We start from the raw sequence: 8,826 nt of genomic DNA on the forward strand, positions 1-8,826 counted from the left end.
TCTTTGTCTTGAAACTCTTCCATGGACGCCCCTTTCTCCACTCACCCAAACTGACCCCAGCGAGGCCTGCAGGTCGTCTCTGGATGAGCTGCTGAGCAGTGAATCTGGATGCTCCAGCTCCTCCTGGGAAGGTTCACCACTGCTCTCTGTTTTCTCCATGTGTCTAGATTCACTCTAAGTTTCTCACTCTTCAAAATGCTTTGTTTTCTTTACAGATTTCAATAACTTTGCTTTTCATCTGTTGACTTGATTTTAATGAACTTCATTATGTTTTCATTTCTGAGATTTTAGCCAGCTGCATGTTGTCAGACAGGTTCTAATTAAGGGACGCATTCTACAGGTCCGACTGTAATGAGCCCTGGGTAAGAAAATTAAAGGTGCAGTCCGGAAAATAGACTTAATAACAATACATGTTTTCACTCAGTGGAATTGTTTGTCTCTAATACAATTATTGTCATTTTGGAAAATGCCTTTTGTATTTAATCAGGTTTCCTTTGTCTGATTGTACCATTTATTTCCTAATCTAAAAGGTTTGCAGAATAAAATAAAAACTGAATCTTCAAGTCAAACTAGGAAAGAAGTTTCCATCACATTTCCTCACTGTTAAGAACTCATTTAGTTATTATTAGTAGGTCCTTTTTTATTATGTTCCACATTTCTTTAAGAAATGATGGTTTATCAAAGATCAAAGTTGTTGCTGCAGCTGTTAAATGGAAAAAGCAGAAAAGCTCTTAGTCTGCCAGCGAATGCAGACGTGGCAAAAACATCAAACCTCCAGCCTCCCTATCCTGGCCATGTCTTCCTCCAGGCGACCTCCTCTGCAGAACACGTGTTCCACAAGATCCATGGATCCTGGTGGCCTTTCCATTACAATGAGCAGGTTCTGATCCACATGGTACCAGTCCAGGGGGGTGACGGCAGCAAACACACCCACTGCATTTGGCTCACCTCCGGCCTTCTGCATGAGGACCACCTCCAGGGGAACACTGTCCACCTTAAGAAAAGCACAATGACCTGATTGTGTGACTAACAGCAAAGGACAAATACTGTCTACTAAGATGACTGGGAGGCCGGCTGCTTCTAAACCACTTCACTCACTTCACTCAGTCTGATTTCACCTCTCCTCATGTTGATGTACTTGATGGCCACCTGTTGGACACGAGCACAAGTGTTATCCTTTCTGCAAACATGGGCAGTGATGCTTTCAGGATGCCTGCTTAGATTTGAGTCAAAGACAGACAGAAGGCCAAGAACACAATATAATACCAACCGCTAATGAATCCTGGAGGCCAAGGTCAGCGTAGACGGACCTGAAGCCCACTCTGCCAATCAGTCCAAGATGTCGATATTTTCTTTCAAACTCAGCTAAGAGTGAACAGAGAAATCACCTGATTATAATAAAGCTGTGAATACTGTCAGATTATTGATGTTAATGATGAACAACAGCAATCAGAGATGCAGACATCATGTCTGTTGCTTTCAATGAACCTCCAAACTCTTTGTTTCTGTTTGGGTTTTTCAAGGATCAGAAAATGTCTGCAGTTCCTTCTGTTTACATTCCTGTCGGAGGTTCAAATATTTATATTTTCAGGATGGCTAAAATTATTCTTAGGATTTCTTCAAATTTCAGTCAGCTAAACCTTCTAAGACTAATATCTATGCTGACGACCTGATTGAATTATAAATACTTTGATATTGAAAACTTTTCAAGTTCTTAAACTGAGTTGATTTGAACTTTAACCATTTGTGCAGGAACTCTGTTATTTTAACCTGATTATAGCAGCAATCAAGGGCGTAGGAATATGTTTACAATTGGGGGGGACACATGTCGGAAATCTGAGATTCGTAAATATTCAATAGAAATATATCTTAAGTATGCTACTTTTAAAAAAAGGCTATTTAATCTTTTACTTTATTCATTTATAAATGTGTCGTGCAAAAATAATGCATTTAAAATGTACATAATGCATTTGTTCATAAGATGTGAGCATATCACCAAACAAAATGACTGGAGTCTTTTATTAAGCAAAGGGAGATGTCTTTAAGGGGCTTCAGCCCTTGGCATATTTAGTGTCCGCATACGCACTAGAAAATCAAATATTTCAATTGGATTAAAAACAATTCAGTAGGCCACACAAGTGCAAAGTTGGATATGTTTTATTTTGTAAAACTTAGAATAATGGTCAAAAATGAATTTATATAGGTTGACTGATAGAGGCATCTGGCTTTGAAGCATCTGGTTCAAAAACGCATTCTAAACCTTTGGTAGAAATCCATCTNGCCTTTCTTTTCCTGCAGCTTGGTTCATCCAGACAGCTGCTGGGTCCAACAGAGACGCTCTGGTTATCTGAAAGAGTTCATTGGACAAATAGCAGATCTATTTAGGAAGCAATGGAAGAGGATGCAGTCTGAGAGAAATCTAAAACCCCTCTTTTTAGTAATAAAACATGAGCCACCAAATACTTTGACAAGAAAAAATGACACTTTCCCATGAATCCACTGATCCTGCATCACCAGAGATTTGATAGAATAAATCTTGGCACCAAGGAATTAGATTTTGCAATTTCTGGAGGAAAAATAATCAAAATAAATAATAACATTTTTACATAAAGGTAACTACAAACCTTTAATTGTCAAATAAATTTTTTTCCATTAAATGTAGTTAAACAAGTTTTTTGGATTTTACAATTTAATGAAGGTTCATCAAATAACAGGATCATCAATGTGTTACTCAAACACGTCTAATTTTAGTATATTAATATAACACCTCTGCAACATTTGGTTCCCTAAAATTTAACTCTGAATTTGCATTCCTGTTTCTTTTTCATACACCTTGAACATCACCTTGTTTTCCAGAGACAAGAGCAGGGGTCTCCATGTTGCTGAAGAAGTTTAAAGGCCTCAGATTTAAAAAAACTCAAATCACGGTGAGACTTTCTGGGGATTTATACCAACGATATCGATCTAGAAGCGATCTGCACTCAGGTACAATTAAGGTCTTGCAAACCACAGAATATTTGTGTTTTAAAAAAAACATCGTCATGGTGCCGAGCTGTCCATCCTAAAAATGTTGACATTTGAGAATTTGGCAGCTATCCCAGCTGTGAAAAAAATAGATCATAAAAAAAATCAGAGAAAACAGCAAAGTTACTCTCAAAACTTTTTCTAAATTAGCTTTTCAAAGTTTTATTCTTGGTTTGCATTTCTTTTTGATATTTTTTAGCATTTCCATTTATGAAAGAGTAAATTGGACAAATGTTTACACTCTATAGCAGATCTATTTAGGAAGCACTAATAGAGGATGCAGACTGAGAGAAATCTAAAACCCCTCTTTTTAGTTATAAAACATGAACCAACAAATACTTTGACAAGAAAAAATGACACTTTCCCATGAATCCACTGATCCTGCATCACCAGAGATTCGATAGAATAAAAACTTGGCAGCAAGGAATTAGGTTTTTGCAATTNGATAGAATAAAAACTTGGCAGCAAGGAATTAGGTTTTTGCAATTTCTGGAGGAAAAATGCATAATTATCATATTTTTTACATACAAAGTAACTGCAAACCTTTTATTGTCAAACCATGTCATGTTTTTCCAGTAAATGTAGCATAACATTTTATTGGATTTTATAATTCAATGAACATTCATCAAATCACAAGAGGACATCTAATGTTAGTATATTGAAGGTATAGCGGTGGATTTTTGCAAATATTTGAAAAGACCTGCCCTCTGCACTTAAAAAAAAAAAAAATGCACATGCACAACCTTGAACCCAGGGGGGAACAACTATTAAACACATGCGAGAGCGTGCACGAGCCCATTTCTCCTCGTGCACGCTCTGTTTAAAAGTTTGCATCCCTCATACAAGCTCACTTTCCAAAAGAAGATTTGCAATTTTTCCACTATGTTAGACTGAAAATAATTGGAAATGGGTTCGAGCACACAGGACGGCCCAACTTAAACATATCACCAGAATGATAAACAATTAGGAGGACCACTAACTTTGATGATCCACCTTGAAAAACAAAATCCTCCACTATACCTTTAATATAAGATAACATTTCTGCAACATTTGGTTCCCTAAAATTTAACTCTGAATTTGCATTCCTGGTTCTTTTTCATATACCTTGAACATCAACTTGTTTTCCAGAGACAAGAGCAGGTGTGTTGGCCTACAGTTTAAAAATGATATGGGGAGGAAAACTAACAGACACATTCGCTGACAGAACATCCACTCCTAGAGCTATGGAGGGAATTTACCTCCGTTTTTGTTGCAAGGAAAAGAACAAGATTTGTAAATGGAAATAAAAAAGAATCCAGAAATAAAATGTGGAAAATAAATAATTTTAAAATAAATATTTTTTTTTTTACAATTTTTATAATTTCAACTTTTATCTTTCATCATTTTTACATATTTTATATTTTTAAATTTGTCTTTCTTAGACTGAGTTTTTAAACATTTCATTCTCTCAGCCGAATACAAATGCTCGCTCTTGATGCACACATTGACCAATAAGGTGTTGTTGCTAACGTCCAGCAGACCAATAGAAATGCCTCATTGCTCCACCCCCAGAAATATAGAAAATTTCATCCATGAAGCACAATTTGCATATAAAGCAATTGATCAAATGTATAAAACCAAGTTTGAAAATGAGAAAGTAAAGAAAAAAATTCAACAAACTTAAATTAGACAACAAAATTATGAAATACAGGATAAAATCAAAAACACAAACTGTTTAAAAAGTTTTAAATATTTTTTTTCAAATTCCACTCACTGATTTCCACTTGATTGACTGAGCTTGAGGTGTTTAGTAAATCAGAATGGACATCATGGTATGTGGTGTGTAAACTGGTTAAGAAGTTTACTGAAAGACATACTGTAAGGTGTTTTCATGGATTATTACTTTATGTCTAACATGAATAAATCCCTCTCCTTGCAGATTTATATCAAATTTTGAAAACCATGCATCAATTTTTATTTACCTCACAGTTATGTCATATATACTGATGTACAACTATGACATCAGTTCTCTTAAACTTGTAGGTTTGTGATTAGAGAATGAAGGGGAAAAGTTGCAGAAGATAGAATAGTTCTCCTTGAACCAGTATTAATGAACCCTTTATCTGAAAGTTATCTTCATATTCAGGGGTTGACGTTAAGGAATTAATGTCAATGTCACAAATGAATCACTTTTATTTTAGAGTCACGGTATGTTTGTTTATGTATATAATGTGACTTTTCTAGAGAATCATTATACATAGTTATTTTATACAGGGTTTCCACAGTCTTACATAATTTCAGAATTCCCTCACTTTTAACTGACTCAGGATTAGTTTTCCCTGACAAAATAAATGCAGCAACAAGACAATAATAAAAACATAACAGGTCACCAATTTAACATGTTTAGCTCTATAGCATTTAAATGCACCACTCCAATGTCTAGGAGAAAAAAATTTAATGAAAATGTTTTAATGTATGACCTGCATCACTGTACAGAAGACTGCCATATGATAGCCATATTTACACTGTGGGCATGGCATACAATTATGCCAATTTTCCTAATCCCTGACAAATAATTTTTAATCTAGGGTTATCTGGGTGGTGGGTGAAATGGGTGGTGGGTGTGTAACTCTACTTACATTTTTTTGCATTGTTGTTGTTTTTTAGCCTGCCAAGTCGAAAAAAATGTGTCTGATTCGCGCCAGACAAGAAACCCCGGACAAAAATCACGCCATCTGGCGGAAAATCGCGCGGTTTTTTGAAATCACGCGAGATGTTTAAAAAACAACAAAAATGGCGCCGGCAACGCTTCTGGGTCGTTTTCAGCGATTGTCGATGATTTTAAAGTAATTTTGGGTGATAAATAGTTTTTTTTTTTCTGATCATTGCACTTGCCAATACCATGCCAAACATGAGCACAAGCAATGAGAACGAGCAGAAGAGTGGCCTCAAGTGGCCGTATCATTAGAATGCCCCTGCTTGATCATAAAAATGATAAATGATATTTAGTTATTGCTTTCAAAAACTTGTTTTTAAACATCATTCTCTGTGAGGTGACATTAATTTGAAAGGCAGTTGAATTCAGGATGTAAAATGTGCTTGCAGTTTGCTCTGGAGGAGTGGACCAAATAATTGTTGAGAGGAGCAGAAGTCTCACTGACAGTTAGGCTACAGATTGCAGTGATTGCCTCAAAAGGTTGTGCAACAAAATATGAAGCTATGGGTAGATTAATTTTTCTCCTACCCTCCTTCATGTCTTTATTTTTCAAAATCATTCTGTTGAAGCATGGTAAACCAATGTCTGACCTTTATTTGTCATTTTCATCTTTTTTTTTTTTTTTATTCATCATAACTGTGTACGATTTAAGTTATTTAAATGACCATTGTAGGTTTTTCATTTATGAAACAAGGGATACCAACAATTATGTCTGTTGCATTAAATACCATTCTTCACTCTTCCCTCAGTATATATGCTCATTTTCAATTTACAGTTTGGGAATTTATTTGTACGTCTTTCTTTTGTGACACAGAAAATTCACAGTTATCACCAATTTTATTTTGCATTCAAGAAAACGAAGCTGGATTAGTCTGTCAGTGTGATAAAACTTTTGACAGTGGAGAAATTATTCTTTTCTTGTTCATGAAATAGCCTTAACAATGTCTGTAAATCCACAAAATAAAACAATTGCCTAAAAAATATAATGGGCTGTAGATATTTAATTGAAATAGGCAAATGTGAGTCCTTCTTGATATGCATTGTTTTACAATTCCTTACACTACAAATACTGAGCGATTTATTTGATTTAAATTTAGATTTTTTTCAATTTAATTTTCTTTGTATCTTTATTTGAAAAAGAAAAAACATATTTCAGTTGTGGCTCAGGAATACCGGCAACAGTTAAATGAAATTAAATCTAAAAATTAAAATACCTGAAAATCATATCATAAAGCAATTTCTCTGACCTAAGTGCCTCCTAAAAAAGTCAGTGAGTCAGTTTGTTGGAGGCAAAGCCTCTTTACATCAACTGTGCCATGGTGAGCTCTGGACGTATACTAAATAAATAAGAACGCCATTACTTTCCAATGCTTTATTTGTAGACATTTGTTGAAGTCATGATGATTTAACTATTCTAATATGATCAGCTGGATCATAAGTATGAATCTTCCAGTTCAGAGTGGGAGTATGAGGACAGTCATAACACGGGAAATGAAATTTCAGGTTAGATATTCACACTTCAGCCTGATTAATGGACCACCTTAGGTTTTCCAAAATTTAGCTTGGAAATTTTATCTTAAACTCCTTAAAAATCGGATTATCCAGGTTGGTAAGTTTGGGCAATATCAATATGCCTGACTTTTTAAGATCTACTTGCATTAAACTTTCCCTCTTTGAATGTTTGTAGCTGTTCCTTGTGTATGTAACATTAAATTAGTTAGTCATTTACAACATTTTGGTGTTTATGAGTCTCTATGTTTCAAAGTTGTTTATGTGTGCAAAATAATGCACAGAATTATGGTTTTGCAAAGTGTAAAGTGGAATGCTAAAACCTTGGAGATTATTCACTCCACTCAGCAGTTCTGAGATACATTGAATGCACCATAAAAACCTGTAATCAGACTGGCTGCATCACACCACACAGGTGGAAGATGATGCTTAATCGTTTTTCACTATTTTTTTTTTTTAAATGAAGACATTGTACTTTTAGCTTCATTTGCATTGAGATAGGATCATAGTTTTAGGGATGCACCAACTGCAGTTTTATGGAGAAAAGCGTTCTTGAAAAAGCCTGATCATGGAAGATCCATAGGCGATTATAGACAGGGGCCAATATTTTCCTGGTCTGTGTTTTTGAATTTTTCAGATCCATTTTTGCTGTTCTTATGATATGAACAGACAGAAGGTAACTTTTCAAGCAAGATGATTTGTTAGGAGATTTTTTAATTCACAAATCCTCGAAAATACATCTTGCCCGAAGCCTACAGATGTATTGGCCTGGAATACTGAAAAGTTTCGGACCAATGAAATACAGTGAAATGTGTGACTTCAGCACGTCAACCAGAGGCGGAAGGATGAAGCAAAAGAAACATGCATGGCTGTGCCAGTTTTAGCAAGAATATCCTCAGGAATAATTCTTTTTGAAAAACAATTTTTGCCCCATCCACCCTCATAACCTCTACAGATGCACCATAGAAAGCCATCTAACCAGCTGTCTCACCGTGTGGTGTGGAGGCTGCAAGGCTGCAGAGAGGAAGAAGGTGACGAGATTAGTGAGAAATGCAGAGGATCACCAGGACTCCTCTTCTCTCCTTAAAAGACATTTCATCCCAGCGCTGCATTTCCCGAGCCTGTAACATTATCAATGACCCCTCATACCCCCACCATGGACAGTTCTCGCTGCTGCCCTCTCAGAAGAGGCTTCGCAGCATCCAATGCAGGTCCAGCAGGTTCCAGAACAGCTTCTTCCCCACTGCCATCGGACTGTAAATCATATACCAGTCTTATGTTTACATTTGATCACCATGTTTACAATTCATCAATGCTGCACTTTAAAAATAGTGTATTTAAAAAATGCTTTACTGAACAAAATTTCTTTTTGTATACACTCTGTGTGTACAAAATGACAATACTCTGTCAGTTTTAGTCAACTAAAACTCAAGAGGGTTTTAGTTTAGTTTTAGTTAGGGTGACCATATTTTCATTTAGGAAAACCAGGACACCTTGGAGCGCCCGGGGGGATCTCTGTTCCCATGCATAGAGATGTCTGTGGCATGCACTCACTTAACATAGGCCTATATAATCCTACAATAACATGATATTTACAG

This window comes from Cyprinodon variegatus, unplaced genomic scaffold (genome assembly GCF_000732505.1).
Source record: "Cyprinodon variegatus isolate N-32 unplaced genomic scaffold, C_variegatus-1.0 Scaffold664, whole genome shotgun sequence".
Taxonomy (NCBI): Eukaryota; Metazoa; Chordata; class Actinopteri; order Cyprinodontiformes; family Cyprinodontidae; genus Cyprinodon; species Cyprinodon variegatus.